This window comes from Littorina saxatilis, linkage group LG16 (assembly GCF_037325665.1).
Source record: "Littorina saxatilis isolate snail1 linkage group LG16, US_GU_Lsax_2.0, whole genome shotgun sequence".
NCBI lineage: Eukaryota > Metazoa > Mollusca > Gastropoda > Littorinimorpha > Littorinidae > Littorina > Littorina saxatilis.
The window spans coordinates 46667512-46682822 of NC_090260.1; the positions used below are offsets into that span (position 1 = coordinate 46667512).

Here is a 15311-nt window from a genome sequence, read left to right on the forward strand (position 1 = left end):
ATACAAACCAGCAATACAACTGCTGCATGTCGACAGATTTCCCCCTTGACTTCTCTGTTGGGTCAAACTACGACAGACATTTCTCTTCTAGTGGCTCCATAGCATGAGATACAGGCTCTGAGGCAGAAACTGCTTCGTTCTGAACTTGAATACATCGGTTCCTCTTAGTTACATATGGTCTTTTCCGTTTCAATGAAACAGGTAATCAAGCCTTTGAGTGTTGCATACTGTATTAAGTTCTGGTGCATTAGCGATCGAGAAGTTTACGAGGTAGTTGCAGAATCGATGTTTGTACCTTTCTGGTCAGTTATCAGGAGATAAAAAAAACAAATGACATCAGGAGATAAAAAACAAACAAATGACATATATGCAACATAAAAGGGCTTGATGAAAGGCTGAGAAACTTCATGCCTCACCTGTCTCGGTTGCTATTCTTCATCGTTCATAGCATATAGCAATACCATTTGTTGTCTAGAATCAATATGTTATTTTTTTTCTGAAATAAAATATTCATGAAGAGGGTTCGATTCTGATCGAGTGAATATATGTGTCGAAAGCTGAATAATGCAATGCGTTTGTGACTTTGACTGGTGAAGTAGAGCTGAAGCTTGTTGTGCTGGATGTAAGCTTGGTTGGTTTTATCACACACACACACACACACACACACACACACACACACACACACACACACACACGCACACAACCCTGATGTTTGTCAAAAATGTTGCATGTTGCTGCTTCACAAACAAATGACTGCACAAAAGCACACAAATGTACACGTACCTACCTACATACTCGTGCAAACAATCTACCACTGCAACACCACAGCCCCACACATTTATCCAAAGGTTGTCTGAATATAATACTGGCAATCTTGGTACTGAACGGGGAACTCTACTTTCATGGTGTATGTGGTCTAGGTCTCATTTTATACATGCTAAACCACCCTTACAAAATAAACTGCCACACATCGTGTAAGCTAATCGACTAAACAAAATCCAGACACGCGAACAAACAAAAAACGAACACTTTGATTTTCAACAAACTTAATAAAAGATTTAGGTAAATATGCCATGCAAGGAACATTTCTATTGAATTTGGTCGATGCTTAGATCTAGAAAAACACTTAATGGGGATACAATTGCGATTTGAATAGTGCTGTACGTTTCATGAGTTCCAGACTCTAGACTGACAAGATAGTAGAACATTTATTTTTAGCTAGCAAAATCGAACTTGCCACCGGTGGGGGCAGGGCCGTAGTCGGCACACTGGGAGTGGAACTTGACAAAATGGCTAAGGCCTGGTACGATAGCTTCTCTCCGGATTGACGCCGGGTACAAACAGCGTCAGGGCCGCTTCAAACTTACATACGGATTACGATTCATATCCCCAGTTTCTCATGTTGGTAATCACTGGCTATTTGTGAGATGTGTCGTTCTCCCACATTTCAACGATGCTAGTGCGAGCCGGTCAAAATGCCCTTTAGTTGTCAAACCACGTTCTCTTTTTCTTGTTACCAATCTTTTTCCGCGCAAACTGTTTTGCGTTCCGGACCAGAATTCTGTGACCGGAACACAGATGATCATTGATTATTTCTGATTGGACAATGATGCCGACGCCCACATGACCCTAACTACAATGTCAAGGTCGCAAAGTCGTGAATACACCAGTTACATGGAACGAAGAAGGAAACCGAAAGTGGGGGAAAACAAACACCCGAAAAATCGATCTGCGCATGTGTTCAAATAAACCAGAAAAACAAGAAAAATCGCGATGTAATCCTGAGAGCCTTTACACTCTTTCTTTGGACACTCAAAAGCAACTTCAAGGCTGCAAGACAACAAAACTGCACTTTCTGCAGACTGAATATACGCGTTCTAATCAACCGGAAAAAACAAAACACTGAAAAAAACGATCTGCGCATGCGCGAACTTAGGCACGTTTTTACATCGGCGCAGCGATATATGGTGAATTCAGTTGAAAGAGTGAGAGAGAGAGAGACACAGACTGGAGCTCTGTTTTTCGTTTTATTGACAGTGCGCGTTGTATTTCGCAACGCTGCACAACGCGCCGCGCGCTGTGAATCCACTTCGCACAAAGACATCTGAGGAGGGGAGGTCACTACCGCGTTGTTTCCGGTGTAGCGAATCGACGCATCTTTAGTACACGACAGTAACGTTACAAAACGACAGTCATTGAATCTTTGAGTGATCACACACACTTGTGTGAAGCAACATCATGTAAGGTAAACGATACGGGGTGTGTGACGCCTAAAAGAAGGTATCAAACCCCTGAAAAGCCGCCTGGTGGAAGTGGAACGCCGCTTGGCGAGTCCCGCACCGAGCAACTTGAATTCTCACTTCGGGTAGTCTTGCTCGAGTTCAAATTCAAGTTACTCCAGCAATAGTGTCGGGCGCTACATGGTTGGACAATCTACGAGTAGTTTATGGAGCCCCCCAGGCTATACAACCGGTGTAACCATCTTATTTTTCGGCTGAGCGCATCTTTCGTCTTCGAATAGCGAATTATATCTTCCTTTTGAGTGTCAGTGAGGTGAGATGAAGCTTATGGAGGCTGAACTGTTGATGCTAAGATACATCTGTGCACTTTCGTCCATGTTAATCTCGTATGAACACTCCACAAGGAATATCCACCCTCATTTTCAAAGTACTGATGATCAACCTTAGGTACTGTACACTATTGTGGGGTCAAATTTGTTCAAAAATATGTTTTACCTACAGTGGAACCCCCCTTTTAAGACCTCCAACAATTTGAGAAAATCTGGTCTGAAAAGGAGGGAGTCTTAACGTCAGAGTAAATTTACAGAGGTTATGAACAACATGCATGCAAATAGACTGAGAAAACAGGGTCTTTATTTTATAAGAGAGGAAGTCTTAAATTGGGGGGGGGGGGGGGCATAACAGGGGGGTTCCACTTTAACACATTTGCCTTATTGGTTCCATCGTCATTCAAGGGACGTAACCACTCTGTCAAAATGTTAGGACCCATGTCGTCATCGGCTCTGTGTGGAAATTATGAGAGGGGGGGGGGGGGGGGCATTTTTCTTTATCTAAATCCATTCAGATTCTCCGCTTTTCTCGCTGAAGCATGTTTGCTTGGCTGAATGCCGCACATGAATTCAGGATTTCCAAAAGATTCTCCTGTCGAACCACCATTTTGGAAGGGGAAGTAAAGCTAGGGTTATTCAAATCGGGTAAAGGCAGTCACTAGGTTGGCGCGAGATTGAGTGGTATCGAACTTTCCTACTGGAAATCCACCCAGGTGTATTCCTTATATATACAGGGAAAATGCTGACACTTGTGACAGGGAATGCACCCACTTTTGGTCGACATAGACCCCTTCAGCGTTACTTTGGCAAGGAAGCATCAGTTCAGTCTGTGGTATATATATTCAAATGCGAAAGCTGGGCCCAGGAAAAGGAATTAAATCGTTAATTTGTGTAACGATATCAGGTTTACCTAAAATCAGCTTTGGCATTCGATAGATCTCTCTGAGACTGAAACGTTGTTTTCAGGTCAAATTAAAGAGATAAAAAATCATCGCTATGTTCTAGTGAAACAAAAATGAGGCTCCTGTGCGCATCAACGGCAACGCTGTTTAATTTACTTTAAATGGTGTAAAGAAATGTAACGCTCATAATTTGTTGTGTGGTGTACATGTACCGGGCCTGTCAAACTTTGTACAGGCTTTTTACTTTCTTGAAGTTACTCGGCTGGTTGGCGCGCGATGATTTTGCCATCACTGGACATGCAAAATGCGGTTTAACAGGAGGACTTTTTCATTACTTTGAATTTGAAAATTAAAGAAAAGGATAGAAAGATATCATATTTTACCAATAGGGCTATTCTTCTTCTTCTCCTTAATTTTCTTGAGGAAATCCCTGTACAGGACAACTATCCTCATTTGGTTGGTGCTCCTAATTTCCCTCGAGTGAAAGATAAAGTGGATAGTGTTCCTGTGCCTGTGGGAAATAATAACATGGGTGGGTTGGTAGCCAAGCTTGCTTTATTCCCCCCTCTGCTTCTTTCTCTCTGTAAACTTGTAGGGCTAGTTATTTTTCGGTAACTTATATTACCCAGCAACCAAAATCACTTACAGAACAACAGGCCTGAACCTTTGATAGCACACAGGTTTAAGAGCCAGACTTTTTTGGATCTACTTATGTGATTGAAAAGTTCCGAATGCTCTAATGTACGAAATATACATTTCTGGAGCAAACAATACAAACATACCGCATTTAATTTAACAACTACAGGCTTGAACACATGGATCTCCGTTCTGCTTAAGCTCGCATTTTTCATGATCCGCTAACTTCCACTATTATTTTTAATAATCACTGAGACTCGGCATTTGCTGCCCTACATGTCATGCCTGGCGTCCAATTTCAGCCCCTGTGCTGAGAGGCTGGCCTACCACACAGTGCTACCTAGCTCAGCAACCGGGCCCGACGAAAACAATACAAACAGGACGAACGATACAGAGCAAGAGCGATAGAATCTATCTATATCACTGCTGAAGGATAGAGGGGGGAGGGTCTATTGCAGAGCTATGCCTCACATGACTAAGTTCAGTAAAATTGGCGATAATCAATGCAAACATAATTATATGTGCCTTGAATAAATAATGAGATATGTTGTATGTCCACCAGGTGAAGCCACCTAACATCAGGATGAAGAGGAAGCAGCCGTGGACTGTGGTAGTGAAGATGGAGCACCAAGCTGTTGAAGAATCATCACCAGCCTGTAGTGTGATGCAGACAACTCCAAGCGGTGAGTGTGTATTGTGATATTGTGTGTGAAAGATGGAGAGCGGTGAGTGTGTAACGTGATATCATATTGTGTGTGTGAAAGATGGAGAACCATGTTGTCGAAGAGTCATACGCCTGTAGTGTGATGGAGACAACTCCAAGCGGTAAGTGTGTAACGTGATATTGTGTGTGTGAAAGATGGAGCACCGTGTTGTTGAAGAGTCATCAGCCTGTAGTGTGATGGAAGGTTGTGTACGTAAGGGTGAAAACTGATGAAACCCTGCAGTGTTTTTTTCTGAAAATGCGCTCTAACGGAACGTGTTGTGTAATTATGTAAGCATGTGTATAATTATGTTGTCATAATTCACTTTTACCTTTTTTAGCTGTTCAAAAATCTTCAAATACCAAGGCTCGGAAACTAAAATGATACCCCATGGGAAATAATTTCTTGAGAAGCCAGTGGTTCCATTTTCAAAATTAATTCATCATCAAATGTCCACTTTGCACAGGGAATACCCAGGCTGTTCATTTCTGGTATGTGACCAAGTGGAGAGATTGTCTTATTCCATGCGGAGGCCTGGCCACATCTGAGATTGTGTTCCAAACTGTTTTGAGATATGTTTACACAAGAAGGAAATTCAATGTGCCTTTAAGTGTCATCTCTTTCTGTCTTTCGTGAACATATCTTCTTCTCTTTCAGGAAGAGAAACATTCTGTCTTTTTAGAGTTAATAATTTTTATCTTTCAGGAATGTTCTCTTTTATACGTTCAGAAAAGGTCTGTAAACATGTTGTCATGATGAAGGGAAGACTTCACACAGATTTATGAATTTTCTGTTTCAGCACCAGCAGGTGAAAATTTCAAGACAGAGAAAGCGGTGTGCGTACAGATGGAGCGTCCAACAGAAATACCAACATCGTCCAGTACTTACAGTATGGTGATGGAGACAACTCCAAGCAGTGAGTGTGTAACGTGATGTTGTGTGTGTGTGAACAGTGATGACTGATCATGTACATTCAGTTATTGATTACTTGATACAGGTTTTAGATGTAAAAAATATTTGATTTACAGCAGTAAGCTAGGTTTCCAAGAGAACGTGTTTTATGACTTTTGACATGAGAATATTTTGGTATGTTAACCCTTGGGCTGGTTGTCGCGACATATGTCGCGCTACTTTACGTATACGGTCACCTGGTTGTCACGACATATGTCGCGCTACTGGCTCAGTCTGTTTGGTCGGTTCCGATTACCTCCCATGGATGCGAAAACCTATATGACCGTTTTTTGTTATTTTTCTTTCTGTTAATTCACCAGTGGCAATGTAACATGTGTTACAGAATTGCACCAGTGTAAGGGTTAAACAAGTTGCGTAAGGCGAAATTACTACATTTAGTCATGCTGTGGAACTCACAGAATGAAACTGAACGCACTGCATTTTTTCACAATGACAGTAGTCCGCCGCTCGTGCAAAACGCAGTGAAACTGACGAGCCTGTTTAGCGCGGTAGTGGTTTTGCTGTGCTGCATAGTACTCTTTTCTGTACATCTCTTCGTTTTAACTTTCTGAGCGTGTTTTTAATCCAAACATATCATATCTATATGTTTTTGGAATCAGGAACCGACAAGGAATAAGATGAAATTGTTTTTAAATCGATTTCGAAAATTTAATTTTGATCATAGTTTTTATATTTTTAATTTTCAGAGCTTGTTTTTAATCCGAATATAACATATGTATATGTTTTTGAAATCAAGAAATGATGAAGAATAAGATGAATGTTAATTTGGATCGTTTTATTAAAAACAAAATACAATTTTTAGATTTTTAATGACCAAAGTCATTAATTAATTTTTAAGCCACCAAACTGAAATGCAATACCAAAGTCCGGCCTTCGTCGAAGATTGCTTGGCCAAAATTTCAATCAATTTGATTGAAAAATGAGGGTGTGACAGTGCCGTATATGTCTCCTGGTCTTAATTTTACTTGAAGGCAAAGTATCTCAACTGCTTTAAATCATGCAAAAATATGAAAGTTGCAAACCATCCAAATATAGGTGTTATATTCACCACAGATTGTCAAAAATCATCACAAGCATAATACATTTTGTGTTTTGTAATAAAAAGAACAATTACACATGAGAATGCAGAAACTGATGCTGACAAAACCTGCAACTGTTTTGTTATGTTGCAATCGGACATTTCCGAACAGTCACTATACGCGTAAGGTGTGTGGGGGTCGTGTTGTCTCAGGCTGCGGCAACAACAAAAACATAAAAATTCAAGTTTCGCTCAAAGTCACTTTTAAGGGAAGCAACTGCCTAGAGATAAATAGAGCTTAAACAATGACCACGAGTTGATTACTGGAAAATAAACCACGAGTGGGTATTTGCAGCCGCTTGGTATTACCAAGCGGCTGCAAATACCCACGAGTGAATTACCAAGAGTGAATTACCAAGCGGCTGCAAATACCCACGAGTGGTTTATTTTCCAGTAATCAACGAGTTGTCGTCATTGTTTAAGCTATTTATACAACGAACAACACGGGTCGAACATGCAGTCATGCAGACGACATTTGGTAGGCATAATCACTCAGAGTGTCAAATGCGCGTCATTCAAATAGTCCCTATTCTTTTACTTTATTCTTAGTCTCCCACTCGTCGGCATTATACTTGTCTCGTCTAAATATCGGACCCCATTGCTACGATTAAAACACAATAGCGTTTATATAGCTATTCTGACATTACATTCTGTGTTAAAATCATGTTTTTGTCAGCAACAAGGACCAGAATGGTCCATGTCGTTGATAGCAGACGACGGTTCCCTTTCCGCATGAAGCCACGGAAATAACCGAACATTGAAAAACCCATGGACATGTGTTACGGAGAAAACTCGGGATAACCGGATGTTTAGCATTACGTCAATATGCTAGGAATCATATGACGTCATGACGTATCATGCTTGCCTACGTAGATTGTATGTTCGAAAGTCTGACTTCTGTTGTGAATTCGCGTGGTGAAGATTGCGGTAAATCTGTAGATGATAAGAGAACAAGGATTGTCTCTGAAGAAACGACTAAATGTTTCAGACGGGTAACTTCATTTCAACATTGCACTATATAATGGACGTTCTGTGTGACAGGAGAGTTTGCTGATTTTGTGTTAAACATTGGAGAGATCGTCTCCTAGAATCAGAGTACTATAGGTCGCTTCAGATTGCAGCTTCTGGAAATTTGCAAGGTTTGTTGCCTGTTAAAGAACTGGATTTTACACGTAATGTATGTCATGTACAGTAAGCAACAACAAAAACACACACAAAGCAAATGGCATCGTCTGTCGACTAGTCACATAAACAAACCTGGCGAGGTATGCGTGTACTTCATACACGTCAGCCATTGCTGTTACAGTTTTGAGTCAACGTTGTACGTATTCTTCCGCAACAGGGTCCAATCGTCTGGGTTTCAAATGTTCTAAAAATAAATTCTAGTGTTGATTATTTTTTAGCCCTCTTTATTCTTACTTCGAATAATCCACGTGTGATTTTTGGGTGTAATCAAAGTAGTTCGTTCTAATTTCTCACTTGTCTAAAAATAATCAACTAGATTTAATCCACCCCTCGGTTGCATTGCAGGAGTTGTATAAAACGTGGTTATTCCCCTTTGCACACGATTCCTTAACCACTAAGCCTATGTTCCTGTGGTCGCAGGGTGTGTGTATGTAAACTCATCTGAAATACTTTCAACTAGGCACGTATGCCCACATACAGCATAAAGCCTGAGACTCTGTAAACGCAGGACTCTGAGATGTTCGCAAGAACCCAGTCCTCTACGGAAGAAGATGACTTTAAAGACTCACTCCTTCTTGTGAAAATGGTTTGGATCAGCATCTCAGATCAGGTCGGGCGCCCCCCGCGGGTTAGGGGGAGTCCCATATTGGTTGGGACGAAAAAGAACAGTACATGTCGTAAGAGGCGAGTAACGGATTCTGTTTCTCCTTTTACCCTTGTTAAGTGTTTCTTGTATAGAATATAGTCAATTTTTGTAAAGATTTCAGTCAAGCAGTATGTAAGAAATGTTAAGTCCTTTTACTGGAAACTTGCATTCTCCCAGTAAGGTAATACATTGTACATTGTACTATGTTGCAAGCCCCTGGAGCAAATTTTTGATTAGTGCTTTTGTGAACAAGAAACAATTGACAAGTGGCTCTATCTCATCTCCCCCCTTCCCCCGTCGCGATATAACCTTCGTGGTTGAAAACGACGTTAAACACCAAATACAGAAAGAAAGAAAAAAGTTTAAAAAAATTGTAAAAAAAAGTTAATAAGGCGACCCCCTTTTTTCTTTGCACAGATGTGTTTTTCAAACTTTTTGTTTGTTTGCTTAACGCCCAGCCGACCACGAAGGGCCATATCAGGGCGGTGTGTTCATAATGCTTCCTGTGCACAAAATGTGTAATGGATTAAATTACATAACTTTACCCAATTCACGTATAGCAATTAACTCTAGTTCAGTGCTGGTAACGCTGTACGCGTCCCCTTGGTATCAAGGAAGACCACTCTAAAAAAAGAGTGACCAATCCCATAAGGCCAGACCAACTACCGGTCCGACTTCCGTATGCGTGCGCATACGCCGCCATTTGTACCATACCATACTCAGCGTTCAAGGGAACTGGATGTGTTTACGTACGCTCTGGCTGTGCTCAGCCTTACTTCTTCGTCTTTGGACTTGGAGTTCGCCCCTTGGTCGCCGCCTAAGCCTTGCACCTATACCTCTGCTGTATTTGGTGAGATCTTTCCGTTTTATTTGAAATTTTAGCGACGTTTGTCGCTCATCTCGGACTTGTAAAATTTTTCTCTAAAATTTTTTTGTAAGTTCTTTTTTTGTTGTCATGGCGGAAGCTGCGCGAAGAGATAGTGCTAAGAAGAAGCCTAGTGCCACACCCAGTAAGAAAGGGTCTCGTAAAGCTAAGATTGCCGGTCATGCCACTTCTTTAGTTTCTGACTTGTCCGCTAAATCCCCAGTTTTGGCGGAAATGCTTGCTTCCCCTGTTTTGACTACGCAGATTACAGACAAGAGTAGTCATGTTGATAAAACCACTGTTGATTCTGGGGCTCCTATTTGCCTAGGTTTGGCTGCTTCAGATGTAGCGTCGTTGTTACTCACCTTGAGTTCACAGGTTACTACTTTGGCGGCTGAGTTGTCTTCAACACGGGCGGAACTTCGCGCCCTCCCTTCCGGTGTTGCAGATCCACCGTCTCTTGCCAAGATCCGGCCCTCGCCTTCCGCTACTGCTTCTGCGTCGACTGTCTCTACGCGTGCCGTTGTTCATGCTTCGCAGGACGGTGATGTTCGTCTGGTGTCTCTGCTGAACTTGCCGGTTCACGGCAAAGGTATGTCTACCCCATGAGTAGCCGGGTTCTCCGGCGAAAGTGGGGTGCGAGTACAGGAGGAAAAGGCGTGCTCGGTGAGCCGTTATAGCCCTAACAGCCTGGCCGAACCCTTGCGCGAAAGCGCCCGGTCGGTGGGGCCGACGGGCCCTGTGCAGCGAAACGGTGTTGCGCTCCTTCCCCCTCCATCGGAGAATTGTGGGGAGCCGCAGCATCCTCTTCCGCCCGGGGGGCAGGAAGTTGGTGAGTCTAGGGCTGACCAAACGAGTCTCTCTATGATTCACCTACCTGACTATGATGGCGAGCAGGAAGGTTAACGAGGGTGCGTTCACGGTGGTGGACGACACCTAGCTTACTTGCCGTTCAAGTTGTCCAGCGCAATGATGTGGGCTGCGGAAAACGGCATTTAGGTATTGTGGAAGTTGGTGATTCTGGGATTGACCTTGAACGGCTTTGCCGGGAACGTCTTTCCGGGGGTCACCTTCCTGATTGCGATTGCGAGCATGAAGGAGAGGATAATGAGGGTACTTCCATTTGAGGGAGCGTCCACGGGGATGGACGACACCCAGCTTAACTTGCCGTTCAAGTCGTCCAGCGCAGTGCCGTGGGCGGCGGAAAACGGCATTTAAGTTTTGACCGGAAGGGGTGGGGGAGAGCAAAGCATATCTTCCTCCACCTCTATCCGGTTTGACGACTTCCGGCAGTTCGGAGGAACAGGATGTTCACTTCAGCTTCCGCGAATCGTTGTCCATTGCCCTGGAGTTGGCAAAGGGCCGCGTGTAGCCGGGTTCTCCGGTGAAAGTGGTGTACGTTCGCAGGAGGAAGTAGCACGCATTTTCGCGGTGAAAGTTCTGAAACCATGTCTGTTCTTCCGCGTTACGGCGCGCGTTCAGCAGCGGCTAAGAGCCCTGGGAAACGTAAGCTTCCACCCTGGGGGCAGGAAGTTGTTGGGCTGGGTGATTCTTGGGTTGACCATGCGAGTCTCTCTGGGGGTCACCTTCCTAACTTTGATACCGAGCAGGAAGAAGAGGCTTATGAGGGTGCGTCCACGGTGGTGGATGACACCCAGCTTAACTTGCCGTTCAAGTTGTCCAGCGCAGTGACGTGGGCGGTGGAAAACGGCATTTAAGTTTTGACAGGAAAGGGTGGCTGAGAGCAATTTATAACTTCCTCCACCTCTATCTGCGTTCGACGACTTCCGGAGTTCGGAGGAACGGAAAGTTCATTTCCGTGGCCGGGAATCGTCGTTCATTGCCCTGAAGATGGCAAATGTCTTGAAGTTTGACTTCCGCTTCCTCCCGGGGGGCAGGAAGTGAGCAGTAGGGCCGGTTCTTTGTCGGACAATTAAGTCAAGCAGGGAGTCAGCTTCCGGATTGCACGGATGTGCATAATGGCTGTTCAAATGAAGGTGCTTCCGAATTACTGAAAAGCACTGAATTCAGGTTCCGTTTCAAGTTAGCAAGTGCAGTGGCGCTCGCAGCTGAAATGGTTCGAGGTACAACGGGATCGTCCGGTGTGTTTCCATGCAACCGGTTGGTTCTGATGTTTACTAATCCACGGCCGGTTTCGCTTCCGCTTTTGCGGCTGTGTCTTCCGGTTACAGGATGGGATAGCCTTCTACCGTTAACACTGTGGCACTTTTCAGCCTTTGGCTTCCGGTTCCGTTACTGCGGTTCCTTTGCTGTTATACAGGCTGTATCCACTTCCTCTTCCAGTCTTCCAGCTGGCATGAGACAGGTGGATGGAGTATCTGGTCATGGAGTTCCGGCATTTGAAAAATTTTCAAAACTTTTCCGATTTTTGGCAAGTATTGCCTTATTGGGATTGGTGACTGGTTCTCATCATTTCGATGATCGTTATGATGCTATTGAACAAGAGGAGGAAATGGGGAGGCTCATACTTCAGCTGTGTCGCTGTTCACGGCATTTTGTAGTTGATTTGAGCCTTCTGAGGAGAATCTTTGAGTGTTAAGTTCTTAGATCCTCTGGCGGGGTCTTTTTGTGAATTTTTCACAAGCGAGTCTTCTTTGTCACCACTACCTTTGTGGACAACGCTCGACTTTATACCTGCGGCGGTGTTGCTTTAGCTTGTTTCTTACGCTCAAGTAGCGTGTCACTCGCGGAGCGCTTTCTGCAGGCTTCGGTTAACTCCAAGCTTAAGAACTTAGGTTCTCTTTTTTCGTTCTACGGAACCGCCCTCGGGTTGGCAAACATCCATCTGGATTTTGATAGCAAGGAGAAACTGTCTGTTAGATCAAGATCTCCTAGCTCTGGTAGATTGTGGCATCTTTTCTTTATGATTGGCTCTTTTGAACAAAACTTGCGTTTAGTCTCTCGCCTGGGCGGTTACGTTCTAACTGATTGTCTTTGTGGTCCGATAGGACGCAAATACAAAGGATGTAACTTTGCCGTTTTTTACCTGAGAGTAAGCCTCTGCCTTTAAAGTATTGTTTTTTTGGTGAGACTTTAATCTCTTTCTTGTTTGAAAGTTATCTTTTTGAGTCCGCTTCTATGCACGAGGGTTTTTCTCTAACAAAGAGAATCTCACGGTAAAAGGAAAGCGCAAGGCTGGCTGTTATCTACTTTAGCTTTTGGCTCCATACCCTCGCTTTCACAGGGTCTCTTTCATAGATCGTTTTGGCGACCTGTTGGTCGCACAGTACGGGTCTTTGCAATCTTGGTTTCCAGACCTCTTAAGGCTGGCAAGAAGGCATCTTTGCTTTCTCACATTCGAATTACACGGATGTCTACTGTAAGGGTATCCTTGAGATACTCAGGGGCTTCCGCCTCAACTATGGATTTGGTTCAGAGTCTTTATAGGGGTTATGGCGTTTTTGTTCACTTGTCAATTAGACTGGCTTGGTACAAAGGGCTTATTTCTTACGGAAAGAACTCCTCTTCTCTCCGTTTAATGCAGGTGGCGATCCACCTATTCTGGGTTTTCCGTTTTTCTTCCATGTCTTATTTTTAAGACTTTATGTGATTTCTGTCACATCGTTATGACATAGTGCAGCGTTGCTTTAACCCTTTTCAAGGCTAGCCTGGCTGATCAACACGGAAAAGGGCCAAGCTTACTCTAGTAGCTTCTGTGAGAAGTGGGAGTAAGCGTACTTTCTGGCTATTTTGAATATAGACGGCTCTTTTTAAGAAAGACTGATCTATGACTTTTGGGTTTCTTAAAAAAAATTTGGCATTTTAGCGTAAAATGGGGAAAACCAGCTTTGAATTGCAATTTTCAATTCATGAAGCAAGAGTTTGGCTCCTTTAGAGTCACGTTTAGCCAATGAAACTTTTCGAGTTTCGAAGATTTTTCTGACTGGCACGGTTCTTGTTAGATCATTGAATCAAAGGTCACTTGCCTTATCTTTCATCTCCGTCGTGATTTAACCTAGGCATTTAAGCGGAAAACGGGGCAAACCAGCTTCCAATTGTATTTCAATTCATGAAGCAAGTTTGGCTCCTTTAGAGCCACGTTTAGCCAATTTAACATTTCGAGTTTCGGAGATTTTTCTGACTCGCACGGATCTTGTTAGATCATTGAATCAAAGGGCATTTGTCTTATCTTTCATCTCCATCATGATTTAACCTGGAACGGTTGAAAACGACGTTAAACACTGAATTAAGGAGGAAAGAAGGTCTATCTACTCTGGTAGAGGTATGACTTTTTGAAGTCAACCTTACCTAGATGGACTGCTACACTGGATTCTTGCTCCTGGAGAGCTTGGTGTAGTTATTTGTCCCGTGAGGACGCTCAGAAGGTACCTTTCACGGACTCGGCAATTGGTCAGAAAGTCAGAAGCTTTTATGATATCACTTAACACAGCAAGCCTGTCGCGATATAACCTTCGTGGTTGAAAACGACGTTAAACACTAAATAAAGAAAGAAAGAAAGAAACACAGCAAGGTGTAAGGATATTGCGAAAGTAACTTTAACCAAGTGAGTCTCCATGTTGATCAGACAGGTGTTTACCTGGTGACAAACACAGTCTGGAGATGTTAGGGCAGTTTTGCCTCTCACTGTAGCTAGAAAGTATGAGGCAAGGGCATGGCCTTTTTGGCTGAAGTACTGGAGTCGGCTTACTGGCGGTCTGAGGAGGTTTTTATTAACTTCTACCACAGAGACGTCTTGAGACAGGACAGTAGTTCTGCGCTGCCTGCTATGGTAGCAGCAGGACAAGTCCTACATGCTTGAATTTTGGTAAATACCCACCACCTATAGTAGCAATCTGCTATACGTGAGTTGGGTAAAGTTATGTAATTTAATCCAAAATTTTAGTAATACATTTTAATTTAATTAATATACTTACCCAACTCACGTCGGTTAATCCCTCCCGCCTCCCCGCTGTGGTGGTATTGGGGACTAAAATAGAAGTGAGTTGGGCTTCGTTTGGTATGATACAAATGGCGGCGTATGCGCACGCATACGGAAGTCGGACCGGTAGTTGGTCTGGCCTTATGGGATTGGTCACTTTCTTTTTTAGAGTGGTCTCCCTTGTTACCAAGGCGACGCGTACAGCGTTACCAGCACTGAACTAGAGTTAATTGCTATACGTGAGTTGGGTAAGTATATTAATTAAATTAAAATTTATTACTAAAATTTTGGATTCAAGCTGCGGTTTAAACACACTAATAACTCCTTAAGTGTTTCTTGTCTAGAATGTTTGTATAGATTTTAGTCAAGCAGTATGTAAGAAATGTTAAGTCCTTTGTACTGGAAACTTGCATTCTCCCAGTAAGGTAATATTGTACTACGTTGCAAGTTTTTGATTAGTGCTTTTGTGAACAAGAAACATTGACAAGTAGCTCGATACCATCTCCCCCCTTCCCCCGTCGCGATATAACCTTCGTGGTTGAAAACGACGTTAAACACCAAATAAATAAATAAATAAAAGTGGCTTTATCCCATCTCCCCCCTTCCCTCCGTCGCAATATGACCTTCGCTGTTTAAAGCGACGTTAAACACCAATTAACAACAAAAACATCTCTTCTTTTCTTTAAAGAAGGAAAGCGTTCTGTCTTTGGGAGTTGTGAATTTCTATCTTTCAGGAATGCTGTCTTAGAGAGAGAGAGAGACAGAGAGAGAGAGAGAGGGAGGGAGGGGGGAGAGAGAGAGAGAGAGAAAGAGAGATAGGGGAACATCGAATGGTTTATTGTACTAAGGCAGGG

General features: G+C 43.2%; 1 long non-coding RNA gene across 1 annotated transcript; it reads left to right on the forward strand.

Annotated features, from left to right (window-relative positions):
• The first annotated feature begins 1882 nt into the window (after positions 1 to 1882).
• LOC138949785 (uncharacterized) lies at positions 1883 to 5721 on the forward strand. Its single transcript, XR_011450445.1, has 3 exons — positions 1883 to 2245; positions 4670 to 4790; positions 5611 to 5721. It is a non-coding gene; the product is annotated as an uncharacterized lncRNA (long non-coding RNA).
• Positions 5722 to 15311: the final 9590 nt, after the last annotated feature.